This window comes from Lepidochelys kempii, chromosome 2, assembly GCF_965140265.1.
Source record: "Lepidochelys kempii isolate rLepKem1 chromosome 2, rLepKem1.hap2, whole genome shotgun sequence".
Taxonomy (NCBI): domain Eukaryota; kingdom Metazoa; phylum Chordata; order Testudines; family Cheloniidae; genus Lepidochelys; species Lepidochelys kempii.
The window spans coordinates 6,785,555-6,799,548 of NC_133257.1; the positions used below are offsets into that span (position 1 = coordinate 6,785,555).

The 13,994-nt window shown below is 49.1% G+C and overlaps 1 protein-coding gene across 4 annotated transcripts in view; it reads right to left on the reverse strand.

The window, feature by feature from the left end:
* ADGRB1 (adhesion G protein-coupled receptor B1) overlaps window positions 1-12,625 on the reverse strand; it is a 372,262-nt gene extending 359,637 nt beyond the window's left edge. For all 4 annotated transcript variants that reach the window (XM_073329984.1, XM_073329983.1, XM_073329982.1 and 1 more), the window contains exon 1: window positions 12,317-12,625. The gene's annotated coding sequence lies outside the window, so the exon portion shown is untranslated. The remainder of the gene's footprint in view (window positions 1-12,316) is intronic.
* Window positions 12,626-13,994: the final 1,369 nt, after the last annotated feature.

Below are 13,994 nucleotides of genomic sequence, written 5' to 3' on the forward strand. Positions count from 1 at the left end.
GAAATCACTCACCTGTCCTTTGCCTCCCCCTCCTTCCCTCTCCCTGATCTTCCTGCCTGCTGCTCTGGCACAATGCACAGAGATTGTTACAGCTACTGGTTAGACTGGGGCCATAATGAGAAACTGGTGAGATTTCCCAGTCGTGCCCCCAACATACAGCCAATTACTTCTATAGGGAAGGACCTAGAGATTCTGCAGCCCTCTCCCAGCTAACGGCTGGCATCCCAGCTTGCTCTTCAGCATAGGTGGAGGGCACAGTGTCCCTGTGCAATCAGTAACCAGTGTGGAGTTGCTGCCCAGGGTGAGGGTCAGGCAGGCTTCTGGATCCAGTGCTGAGTGTCTGAACACCCTGAAAGTGCAGAGCCCCAGCTAGCAGCAGCTCCACCAAACTCACACACTGCAGGATCAGAGCTGATGTTGGTGGGTCCACCAGCCATTAGCCCCACAGAGCTGGGGAAGAAGGGGTTTCCCCAAGTCTGCACTAGTTAGAGCACAGCTGATGGGGGTGGAATCTCCCTTCTCACAGCCCCTGCAAATGCCCCCTGAGCCAAGCCTAGCTATTTAGTCTTGGTATAGGCAAGGAGAACGTGGAGCTCAGCGAAGGAATTCAGGGGAGAGATGTAGGGTGTACGGTGATTGCCAGCCGCAGTAGGGAACGGACTCCCCACCACAGGTGAAACATTATGCAATCAGGCCAGGTGCATTAATATTGTAGAGCAAGGACTCTGAAGCCTGTGTTAATGACCACTGTTGAGGGCAGGATTAGTCTAAGACCTAGATGGGTGGAAAGATATGGATGGACCCATAGACTTTTTCGCCAAGGCAGGTCTCAAGGAGAAGGTGACGACATATCCCCAATGCAAAGTGAGCAGAATCTGCATTTGCAGGGGACAGGGCTAGGCTGTCTTGTAAGGTCATGCAGTGCAGCCCTCTCCATCCAGAACCGTGCAGTGCTCTCAGGAGCCATTCCTGCCAGCTTCGTTGTTCTGCAGTTTTACTGGGAGGGACCGAAGATGGGCATCTAAGTGATCACCCACCAGACTTCCTTCCTTCTAATAGAACCCTGGTCAATAAGCCTCGCAGATCAAAGCTTGCAGCCAGCGAAAGATACTCAAAGAACAAGAATGGTTACAGACGGAACAGACCTGGTGGCTTGTCAGTCCCACAACGGTCCATGGAGGATTCTTCCTTACACTGTGTTCCCTAGTCCAGCAGTTTTCAATCTTTTTTCATTTATGGACCCCTTAAAAACTCTGAATGGAAGTGCAGACCCCTTTGGAAATCTTAGACAGTCTGTGGACTCCCAGGAGGTCCGTGGCCCACAGCTTGAGAATCACTGCCCTAGGGTTGTCTTCAAGTCAGCTTAAATGGCTTACAGACCTCCTGGTCATCATTCATACGGCCCTAATGTGCTTGGACCCAGCTGGGAAGCTCAGCATGGTAGCTGCATCCAAACAGGACACTTAGCCAGCAGAGCCCACATTACTCCTTGCCAAGACTGGAGCTCTCTCAGCGGAGGGCCTGAGGCCATGGAGCAACTCAGACCAGGACTCTGAGCCATCTCCAGGCTGGATACAAAAGCTACTTCTTCACTCAGATATTCCCCAACGGGATGAGCTGGGTCACTCAATGCAACCCATCTGAGCGTGCAGAGCAGAGATATTTGGAAACATGGGAACAGGCAGCACCACAAATATTCCTTAACATTCTTCTCCTGATTTTTCCATGTTCAAAGTTTCCAGCCCACACTGGGTGGGAGCCAGAACGGTGCCAGGGGCCATTCCATGCACTTGTCCAGCTACTGCAGCGAGGGATGCTTTAGAAATTTACGCAACAACAATCATCACCTCGCTGCTACGAAGCCCTTCCTGATATTTTAGCCTTACTTTTTATTTTGCTTAATTGACTCCCAAGGCTAACGGACATTGCACTGGGATTTCCCATAACCCCCTGCAGGGCCTGTTTCCTGCTACCCCCTGGTTCAGATCACAAACATCTGTTCTGCCAACTGCAAAAATATCTTTTTTTTAAGAATCGGAAATTCTGGACTATCGTGCTAACCAATACCATTTTTTAAAATGTACAAAATTGGCAGGAGCCATTGGGCCAGTACAAGGTATATGGGATTTTTTTTTAAATTGTTTTTAGCTATTAAAATGTTCTGGACACAGATTAACTGTCTGTGCTCAGTATTTATTACTGACCTGGACTTCACAGTCCTGGCATGTCCTGCTGACTACACTACAGGGTCCCAATGGACACGCTGTCCCCGCTGGGTGCATCAGAGGAACAACTCATGATGACTCAGCCACAATTCCCTCCCAAACCTTAATACAGAGTTCAGTTCAACCCATTTCACAGGAGCAAGAATCACTGTCATTACACATCATCCCATATAGGCCCTAAAATATAACTGGTGTCTAAGTATTTGTCCAATGTGATTATTCTTCCCCTCTCCCCCTGTGAATCTCTGGATCCTATGCTTGCCCCTTCCTGTCTTGCTACACTGGCTAAGGCATGTGCGGGAATCGGGGCCCTCCTACATTCTCCCACATGTGGTTAGCTTGCAGCGAACTCCACAAGCCTACACACTCCCTCCATTCCCTTCTTCCTGAGCACAGACACTAAGAGTTTTCCATCAGCAATTAACCCACGGTTCAGCTCAATAGGACTGATTTGATTGTAGAACAATATATGAAAAGTAAAGATTAGCAGGGCAAGCTCTTTAATGCTCTAGGCATCAGTGCAGCTACTTAAAATCAGATTTCTGTTCCCCCTTGGTGCTTGATTAAAGGTTTTTCAAGCTTCCCTTTCCCATTTCCAGATGCTTAAGTGGGGTGACGGAGAAAAAAAATTTATCACTGAAATGACAAGACCGTGCATGTCAGGTATCTTTGGGACAATAATGTGCCTTTGGGCAGCACTCTGAGTGCGCTCATGCAATGGCTTGGAATTGCTAGTCAGCGTGGAATGGTGCAATGGAATTAGCAAGGCATTTCAGGAATAGGCAAATATTCTTAAAAGACACATGCTTGGTACAGAAATAGACTCAAAGGGTCAGCTTAGGAGCATGCCGATTTATTCAAACTTTGCATGGTGGCAACTATAAATCCCAAGCACCCGAAGGCAACATCTAATGAATAACTGACCCGTATAACGAACAAACCTATGCGGTAAATCAATCAATCCATCAACAGGGCTTTCGACATAAGTGAGCCCATCAGAACAAATTTCCTTTGGAAGTTATACTGACCTGATGAGGGAAATGCATGTGCCAGCAACCAATGGATGTATGTTTCAAAGAAAGGACACTGTTGCTAAATAAGGGAGCTTGAAACTGACTCCCATCCCTGTCTGAGTCATCTGCAGAGACAAAGGGTGTGGGCTATCAGCCAAAGTATAGAGTTGGGTCAAATGATTACCCAGTGAGACTGCTTTCATTATGAAAAGGGTTATACCTGGCCAGTCTAGAAGGCAGGGGAAGGGCAGCTAGCACATGCAGTAATGGGCCCACTCCTAGGGTCTTAGCTTTTATAAAAAAGTATCATGATACAGGTTGAGAGAGTGTGAGCGAACAGGACTCACAAGGAAAGGCGAAGGGGTGCATGCTAATGCCATAAAGTAAATTCATGCTTTGTGTTAGTGTGGTGCCTTTCATCCGAGGATCTCAAAGGGGATAAAGTATCATTTGGACAAATTCATCCCTCTTGCTAGGTGTGACTCTAGCAAGGTAAATGGAGTTATATTAAGGAAGAATTTAGCCCACAATCCCCATTTTACAGGTGGAGAAACTGATGCACAAAGAGGCCAGGGCCTAAATTAAGTGTCCACTGATTTGGGCCACCTCAATTTTTGGGCTCCCAATCTGTGCCCCCTGATTTTCAGAGGTTCTGCGTACCTACAATGCCATTTGACTTCAATGGGCACTCAGCATCTTTGACCATCAGGCCCTGGGTGACTCTCAGAATTGGCACCCAAAGCTAGTGGATGCTTTGGAAAGCGTAGGCTTAAGTGGCCAACCTAACTGCACAGAGAAAGTCAGTTCCATACCTGGAACGAGAACCCAGGTCTCTCAACTCCCTGCCCTGTGCTCTAAGCAAGGAGACCTCGCTGTCCCCCATATCAATGACAGTTAAAGGGGGAAGCATGATAACGGTCTCTAAAATATGTAAAGAGTAACACTGTTGGGATGGAAAGGACTCTATCTACAACAAGAGCAAAATAAGGAGCCAGCGGCAACAGCCACGGACAAGGTCACACAGCCGAGTTTATCTTGAAAATGAGGATGAATTTCCAGTCAGCAAAGGACAATCTGACAGCAGGAGCAGAGACCAGATGACTGCACAGAAGGGAGAAGTGCATGGACAGGAATTGTGTAATGCTTATCACTGGAGTATGAATTAGATGACATGAGAGATGCCTTCCAACCCTAGCTTAACATAGAAACATTTCAGAAAAATAGCTCGGCCACAATATCTACAATTGCGTGCAGACAGAGTGCAGAGCTGTTGCTTCATAATTCCTGATGCTCACTTCCCCGGGCTCTAACTGATTGCCATATGTAGGGTCAGGAAGGAATTTTCCCCCAGGTCAGATTGTCAGTGACCTTGGGGATTTATCTCCTGCTTCTGCAGCATCTAGGTGTGGGTCGCTTGCCAGGACTACCTAGGTATATCTCACTTAATCATTTCCCTGTTATTGCAGGAGTCGTTGGCACATAATCTAATATCCTGTGAGCTGTAATACTTCAGTTGTCTGATTTAGTGTGTGGGTGCTGGGTGGGGATGGTAGCCTGTGAGATACAGGAGGCCAGACTAGATGATCTGGTGGTCCCTTCTGACCTTAAACTCTATGACTTTATGTTCCTAGAGCTACGGTCAACTTCTTGGGCCAAATCCATCCATGGCGTAACTCTAGTGAAGTCAGTGCCCCGGTTCTGGACCTCTGTCTAGAATAGACATTCCACTCTAACAGGCTAAGTGTTTTCCTTATACTGTGAGCATGGTGCCCATATAGTAAGCACTTCAGTACCTACAGTGGAATGTTACATCTCACCATGTGGGGCTTTTCCGCCCCCAAGCATGGTCCTATTGGAAATAGTGGAGACTAGTCACACCAAATGTTCATATTGGTGGGCTGGCAGGAACAGTACAATTTCCTCTCGAGAGCGCTGTATTTAATCCTCCTCCAAACACTATTTTCATCTTTCATGCCATGCTGCCCCATAGATCCAGCATGACTTCACACAGAACATAGCTCAGGATCTCTATGGCTAATTTCAGGTCAGCTGGCCACTTCCTGATCAAAGCTTCTGAAGGCATTTTACAAAAGGTAGATCGTGAAAAAGAAAAAAAAAACTCCCTCTGGTTTAATTTTGAAAACACAAAGCGCGGGGGAGAGAAAACTCACTCCAACCAAAAAAAATAAAATAAAATCAGCAAATGATCTCTCATGTTCTCCGACAGAGGTAACCAATTTAAATTTCCATAAAGGAGGCAGTGATGTGTGTCTTGGAAAATGGAGTCATCAATGAAGCAGTCCTCTGATTTAAAATATTATCTTTTTTTTTATTTTCTGAGGGCTTCCTGGAGCAACACGAAATGTTATCTCAGCGTAATCAAACTAATACAAAACCCCTTGCTCTTAGACTGTCTGTAAGTAATTTGCAAGACCAAGACACAGTGATGAATGGACTGTCTGAAGGGACGTAATTTATTTCTAATTCTCTCTTATATGTATTTTATAAAATTCCAAGTATACCTCTCACTGTGGTTTTAAGCAGCCATCTATAACACAGCATACATGCAAGAGAGGAGGAAGAACAGAGTTTGACACAGCCTTCCATCGTAACGTTGCCCCCTGTTTTGATCTGAGTGCCTAATCACATTTCAGGTTCCTGGGGATGCTCAGGTTGGAAGTAGGAATTGATGGAGACAGGTATTTTCTTTGATACCACTTTGTTTATTTACAAGGAATGTACAGAGTCCTGCTTCTCCGAATGCAGAAGGAACCAAGAACAAAAGGAACAATTTCCTAGCTGACAGCCCCAAGCCTCTTTAGTCAACAGCCCCAAAAGCTCTCTAGCTTTTCCCAAGGTCACACCATGCTCACAGGCTACTCTTTGGCTTTCTTGCCTCTCTCTCTCTGATCCCACTTTTTGTGTGTTCTCTCTCACACATATGCCTGGTCACAATATACAGTGGCCACAAACACACTGCCCACAGGGTGCTAGTTACTGGACAGACTCTATCAGATCTTGTTTTAGGTGTGTTCCCCTAACCATCCCTTTTACCTATCTTAAACAAAGGGTGTGTTCTCACATCATGTTATGGGTTGAGTTAAAACCTTGGTCAAACTGGTTTCACTCAGCTCAGAACAGTAAAGATTTTTGTTCAAAGGACCTGTGAAGAGAATTTGGTGGTCTCAGCCTAGCCACGCATGAATGCTTCTCCGCACCACTGGACCACCATGCAACCTTTAATATGCTGGTACCGTTAGCGTACCCTGTGCAGGAGGAGCTTCATACTGGAATAGCAGGGACTAATGCAAGACAGTTTAGAGGCGTTGTTAAGAAGAGCTGTGACTGGGACATCCACTACTGAAAGAGTAGAAGATCCTACCAATCAGAATTGCGATGGCTTTGCCAGAGCTGTGTAGTGCCCCAGGACTGGGAGAGCCAGGGCTGCTGCAGACCAGGGTGGTGGTGGCTCAGGATCCTGCTCCCACTGAAGTTAAGGGCAAAAAATTGCAATTGATTTCAGTAGTGTCAGACTGGTCCCAAGAACTGCAAGGGCTACTGCCGATCATACTGGTAGGGCAATGTCCAGGGGCAGCTTGAACGATACGCTGTGCTTGTCTCCAGCCAGACTCCACATTCCAGTCTGCATCAACTTATCCCCACATTAACCGCACACACAGTAGGGACTGGCAGTTAACCCACTAACCTGCAATCCCAGTCTCCAGTGCTGCCTGTTCCACCCAATGAAACATGCACCCACATGCCAAACGCCCCCTGCCAAGATGGATCTCCAGACAAGCATGGAAGGCAACATTTCCCCAGGGAGCAGAACTGAGACAAGCAAAGCTTTATATAGATACATATTTGGTGGGCTTGGTAGTTGATGCATCCTGCTGCCAGATATCACACAGCACTTTGTCTGCAGACATGTTGTGCTAGTCCCATATAATGCAGTACGATCAATAGAGACTGTTCTCTACAAATCACCGGGCCAGATGCCAAAGCTTTTTCTTTGTGTTTGTTTGTTTTTTAAGACCCACACTGGAGTGTGTTTACTTTAGTTTTTCTAAGAGAAGGTATCTTTAGAAAGGGACCAGTCAGACCCCACCCACCCCCCGGTGTGCACAAACCCTGCACTCCTTGCACACCCCTGGAGATCAAACAGGAGAGGTTTGAGTGCCCAAGAAACACAGGCTCAGACTCAAAAACGGGCTTTGGTTCATTTGTTGACCACTGCAGATTTTCTGCAGGTAATTAATTAGCCATTCCTATACCTAGCAACAGGTGAACACAGGCTTGTCAGCGAAAGCTGAGAGGCAGGCAGGTATTTCCTAACAGACCCACTTCAGCCTTCATAGGCTGGGCTTGTTAGAAGGTGAATTCATTTGCACACTAAGGACAAAAAATAACCCTAAAAAGACCTGCATTTCTTAGGGAAAAAAATACATTTGATTTTAGCTTTGCTCAGGAAGACCCAGTTAACCCCCTTACCACCATCAGCATCCATCCCCCATGAAGAAAATAAGGGCCCAATTTCTGCAAAACACTTATGCCCATGAGTAACTGGAGTACTTAGGTGAGTAAAGTTACTCAAGTGAGTAAGCTTCTGCAAGAGTGGACTTAAAACATGCTTCCTCCTTACCCCCCACCATCTTACCATTTCACAAGTAGCATCTTATTATCAGACATCAGAGGGTGTAAGGAGACAGTAAACACACAAACCATGGCAAAGGGCAGACACGTGCCCACTTAATTGGCTTGGATATGAAATCTATGCACAGCCTATTATACATACAGAGCCGATTTAATTCAGACAGCATCTCTTCACCGTAGAGGAGAATCAGAACAGATTCTCTGTTTTACAGGCTGATGTTCAAACCCAGGCGATGCCGAAGGGGGAGAAGCGGTTGATTAAACAGCATCAGGAAAATCTCTGGATTGGGAAGGAAATGTTTTATGGACAGAAGGAAAAATATTAAATCGCCTTTGATATGGTCTCTCTCGCTGGAGGTTTTGAAGACTTACTTATTGCATTTCCAGCTATCATCATCATCTTTCTCTGCTTTTTTAAAGTGCAGGAAAAGAACCCAATTCTTTAGTGGTATTTAACTTTAAAAGAGAGAGAGAGAGAGAGAGACTTGGCCCCCAGGTGGAGTATAACTGAGCAGCGAGCGCCATCTCTCTGTCACTCTGTGTCATCAGGAATAGCTAAATCCAGCCAAAAAGACCCCAAGAACATCCAGGGCCAAATCCAGCCAAAGTGTAAATCCACTGAAGTCAGCTGAGTTACAGCAAGGACGATAGTGGCTCAGGGTCCTTTGCAACAAGAAAGAAAAAAATGGATCTACACAGCCTCTTCCCCTCCCCCTACCAAATACACACACACACACTCTCCCTCTCCCTCTCTTAGTTTATCTGGAGCTGTGCAGTATTAAATGCAGGAGACTGTAATAATCCTTCTCAAGCTAACCCTGCCCATGATAAATCTCTGATGGGGTTTGCTAAAGTGGGTTAGAAATGGGAGATTTGGCTGGGTTATTAGCTTTATTTAACCCCCCGCCCCCAGGGGCTTGCAGAAGTTGGCCTGGATGGTGGGGCCAGTAACCTCAGAAAGCAGGGGGAAGGCAGACAAAGCGGCGCCTTGCAGTTCATCTCAAGCTTGGGGAGTAGACTCCCAGCTGCGCGTCCCTCCTGAGACCAAAGGAAGGGAGTTACAAAGCAGGTGGCTTCTCTCCTTCTCGGGGGTAGCTCCTGGCAAGTGCCTTTAGCTCTGAGAGCGGACTGGGACCCCTCTCTCCCCCTCCAATCAGAGGGGCAGAGGCGTCTGGGGAGCGCAAATCCCTGACGACTAATTTACCCTCTCTGCCTCAGTTTCCCCGTGTTTATAAATCAGGGGGGGAGGGATAATATTTATCTACCTCACAGTGGCGCTATGAAGATTTGCTACCGCCCTTAATCACGCACAGCCATAAACAGATATACATAACCATGGCACTTCAGTCTTTACTGGAACCTGTTATGCATCCAGCCATCCGTTTTCCTCTCGCTCTGAACATCCATTTGAAGCGTGCAGACCATTTCAACCCCAATGGTGCTCACAAGCCCAGAGGATTCAAAATCTCCTTGTTCAAAACCTGCCAGGGGATTGGCTGGGGAAGGGAAGGCTCGCAGGTCTGTAATTCTGCGAAGGATCATCTATTTCAATTTCCCAGGTAGTGCTCAATTGCGGGTGATTTGCCAAGGGCCAGGCGCCAGGAGTGCGCCCCCCCCCCCCCTTTAAGCTCTTTCCAGTGCGTCCTCCGCAGTGAAGTCAGTTCGGGAGGCATAATGCGCACTGGCCCCGGGATAACTCGGAATGGAAGAGCTCCACCGAGCAGGGGCGAAATAATCCTTGCTCCTTGATTAGAAAGTGAAATGAGATCTCTGCCAGCGCCTCCAGCTCCCGGAGCAAAGGACAGTCAGTACAGCCTCTCTGTCTCTCCATTTGGGAGCCTATCACTCAGTGGGAACGGTCTGGATTTTTAAAGCATTTCACCCCTTGCCCCCCCCCCCTTTCCCAAAGGATTATGAAAAACGTGCCCCATTCGGATCGACACCCCCTCCCAGCTGCCCGCATCTACAGCCGCTGCGATTTTCAGCAGCATCCGAAGCAAAGCGGTTATAGGCATTGGATCAAATCAACTCCCAGGGGCGTCGAGGGGGAGTTGGTCCCGAGAACGGAGAGAGAAGCCGGAGTAAGAACTGCAGGACCGAGGTGAATTTGGAATCAATGTGATATACATTTGACGCGGGAGGGGGGGGGTTGTTCTCATTACATCCCCAGGCTGCCTCCCATCCCATCTTTATGCAGCTTCCAAGCTCCTCTTGCCGCTGATCTATTTTCTTTTCGCAATAGCCAAAGCTTATGCCCATTATTACTAATATTCCCCCAGTGCTCTGCCCTCATTAAAGTCGCTAAAATCAACTCCACCGCCTGCCTGGGGTAATTTAATAAGGCTGCAACTGCCGATTGAGATCAAAGAAAGAAAGAAAGAAAGAAAGAAAGAAAGAATCAACAGGTAAAGGGAGAGGGAAAGGAAGGGGGAGACCCGTTTACCAGGCACGAAGTGCTTCCAAATGTCCGCCTGTTTGTCCAATGACAGCATCCTTCCCAGGGTGTTTCTTCCAGAGATCATTTGCATCTCAGGCGCTGAAAATCGCTTCACTAGAACGGGCAGGTTTTAGCCTCTGAGCAAGGTGGGTTTTGCTCTTCCCTCTCGCCAGTCATGTCAACTGCGCTGGACCTTGCCAGAGACATATTTCGAGAGAATTTGAAGCTGAGCATAGCAAGAGCCTCGCCAGAGCTGGGGCTGTTCTGTTATTATTTTTTTTCTGCCTTTTGGCTCCTTGACCTTGCCTTGATACTCACGTTCCTCGGTGCAATTAATTCACTGGGACTATTCGCATGAACTGGGCAGTGGTACCCTGCATGAGTCATACATTTGCCTCCCTGCGCTCCAGTAAATAAAAAAGTACCAGCTATCTTGCTGAGTTTATTGAAAACCCGTGACATTATTCGTACAGCTCCTGCCTCTTTGTATCCGGTGCTTGGACAGAATCCGGTTGGACATTGCTGGGAAAAATACATATTAATCCTCAGCCTTCTCTTTCCTAACAGCCTTCTAAGAGCCCTGGCCGAAATATCTATGTGTGAAGGCTGGAGCGTACCTTGATCCACCTCCATCATGTCATCTACATAGAATGTCACGCAGTGAAATATATTTTAAAAAGGAAGAGGTGGATGGGGAGAGGGAAAGACCGACAAATTCTGCTGTTCGTTGCCACACAGGGTGATTTAGAACAAGGTGCCTTGTAATTAAGCATCCCTGATGGAGTCTTCTTTTTTCACAGTGCTGGATAATTCGAGCTTGGGTTTTAAAATACTGAGCAGGTAATATCTCCAGCCGCACTGGAAACTGGGGGGCAGGAGGGGGGAGAGCTTTGATCTGCACCTATGTTAAAGGATCGTTTTCTAAGATGTGAGACAAAGTGTTGTTGGGGGAGACCTGGAGACACAGGGACAGTAAAGGTTTGCGCCTTTTCAAATGATTGCCTGCAGCGGTGCGCGGATGATAAACAAAACAAAAAAGGAAGGGACGGATGGCTACCAAAACTCCCCTGGAGAGAGAGAGGCTGGGGTGGAAAGGCAATTCACTCCCGCTGTAAGTAAACACAACTGCGATTCCATCACACACTTTGTTTTCCAACCTCGCAGACTAAACACAGTATAGGGCATGTCAGCCTGAAATCTGCCTCTCAACAACAGTTAGCCCCATGCTACTTTGCAGCTTAGACCACGTTGGCTTTGCAGCATGGTGGAAATCTTTGGAGGGTGCTAGTTTCCTCTTCTCCCCCCCCCCGTCGGTTTGCTTTCATATCCTTCCCCCCGTTCCCCAAAAGCATCCCTATGGAGGGGCGCTTCATTTCCCCGGGCTGTGCGTACATCCATGCGCTTTTTCTAAGCGCATCAATATTTTCCACGGTGCCGGTTTCTTTTACAGACCGGACCCGCGCCTACAAAAGCTCCAAAACTTCACATCGAAGGTAGGAAGCTTTGATTTGGAACTGAAAGGGAGGAGAAAGTATGTACCGGAGAGGGGGAATGGGTTAACATGATCTCCTGGTCTGGTTCAAAAGGGAACCTCAGATTCTCATTCTCGGGTCCTGCTTTTTTCCCTTCCCTTCCCATGATTAGAAGTCCCCACATTCCATCCAAAGCAGGATAGCAAGCCGGGGAAGTGTCCCTTTCTTTCTTCCCACCCGGGCCCCCATCAATAAGAAAGAAGCCTCTTACCTGATGGACTTTCTAGATTATATCCCGCTCTCCCTTTCTGTCCAATTCCAAATGGAAACCACCAACAAATCCAGGGGTAACCAAACAAACATTTGGCAGCATGTGAAGTCCTGGAGAATGAGGCAGCGCTCTGGCTCGCTCGCCCTCTTCCCTCCCCCCCCCCTTCCCCTCCCCACCCGCCCCACTCTCTCCTTTATTCAAAATATTTAACTTTGATTTAAAAAAAAAAACTAAAAGAAAAATACCTTTGGTGTCTCTGCAGGAAGGCGGCTGGGAGAGAAACGCGGAAAGCAATCAATAAAGGAATCCTCAGCAGAGCGGGGGAAAGACAATTAAAAACCAACCAATGATTAGATCCACTGAGACAAGCAAGTCTTCTTTTTTAAAAAATTAAAGGAAGGATCAGGGTAGCTTTCCCACCAGTGTGGAGAGAGAGGACGGTCTTCCCCGGAAAGAGACGTTGGTTAAGATCCACTGGGGTCTCTCTGCTTTTTTTTTTTTTTCCCTTTCCCTCTTTTTAATTCCCACTTCTGAGACGCTCGCTCGCTCTCCCTCTCTGTGAAACTAGATCCAGTCTGTGTAGCCAGAGGCTGCATTAAGGATTACATCAGGCTTTTATAAGCTTCCCAGATCACATATTAGAGTGGGGGGGGGGGAGGCAGGGCTGAAGGGAGGGAGGCAGGGCTGGCAATGAGGGAGGGATAAAACACACACACACCGAGCTCTGGAACAGGCGGCTATAGACCGAGCCCCTACCCGGACACATGCTCCGCTGGCCGGGCTCGAGAGGGACGGAGAGCTGCAGGAGCAGAGGGAGCGCTCCGAACCGGGCATCGCAGCCTCGCCGGAGAACTTTGCTCCGCCGGGGAGCCGGGAGGGGAAGGGGAAGCGGGAGGCAGCGGTGGTTACTGCGTGTGCTGTTGCTTACACATAAATCACCACATTCAAGTGTCAGCGTGGTGAGGAGCCCAGGTAGGTAATTCCCAGCCCCCGGGAAGGTTGCAGCCACAGCAGCAGCGAGGCCGGGCTGGGCGCGAAGCCGGATCGGATGGAGCGCAGCGCCCCGGCGGAGAGAGGGGAAGCCCGCGGCGAGGCGCGGGGACCTCAGAGGCTCGCTCCCTTTGGAGAGGCTCTTTCCCGCACGCTGGGGAGCTCCAGGCACAAGGGGGCTAAGGGGGAGGGGGGGCAGAAGCGCGGCCGGAATGGAGAGAAGCAGAGCGCCAGGAGGAGAGAAGGGGGGGGGGGACAGATAGGCGCACCCTTGCGCGCTCCACCTCTCCCCTTCCGACCCCGCGCTCCCTGTCCCCTGCCTCCTCTCCCGCTTCCCTCCATCGCCGTCTCCTTCCCTCCTCCTGGCCAGCATTCCCCTCCCTCGCTGCGTCCCCAGACACAAGGGAAGTGCCTGGGAAATGCAAGCGAGGCAGGTCGCCGGCGAGCCAGCCCCGCTCGCCAGGGAGAAGATGCGCCCTGCCTCGGTCCAGGGGCACGGGCCGTGTGGTACAGTGCGAGCCGCCACGCCTTGCCGCGGGCCTCTCCCCGGCCGAGAGAGGCTGGAAGTTACCCGTGGGGGCGATGGCCAAGCCCTCGGATTCCGGCTCCTGGGTTTATTTGCCCCAGACAGAGGTTTCCCCTGGCAGGAGAAAGGAGCAAAGATGAACCCTCCTTGCGCGCACGGCTGGGTTGCCATGCGGCAACCTGCGCAGGGAAGGGGGAGCGTGTGGAGCGAGGGAGAGCAGGTTACGGGGGAAGGCGGCCGATCTGCGCCCGTCCCATTTTGGATGAAGCAGGCGCTCGCTGGCTGGGACGCAGCCTCATGAAAGAGGGGCGGGGAGTGGTTTGAGTTTAACCAGCAAGGAAGCTGGAAAAGCTTGCGTCCTCCCGGCAAGGAGCTGCCTGTGAATGAAGGGAGGAGAGGGGGAGACA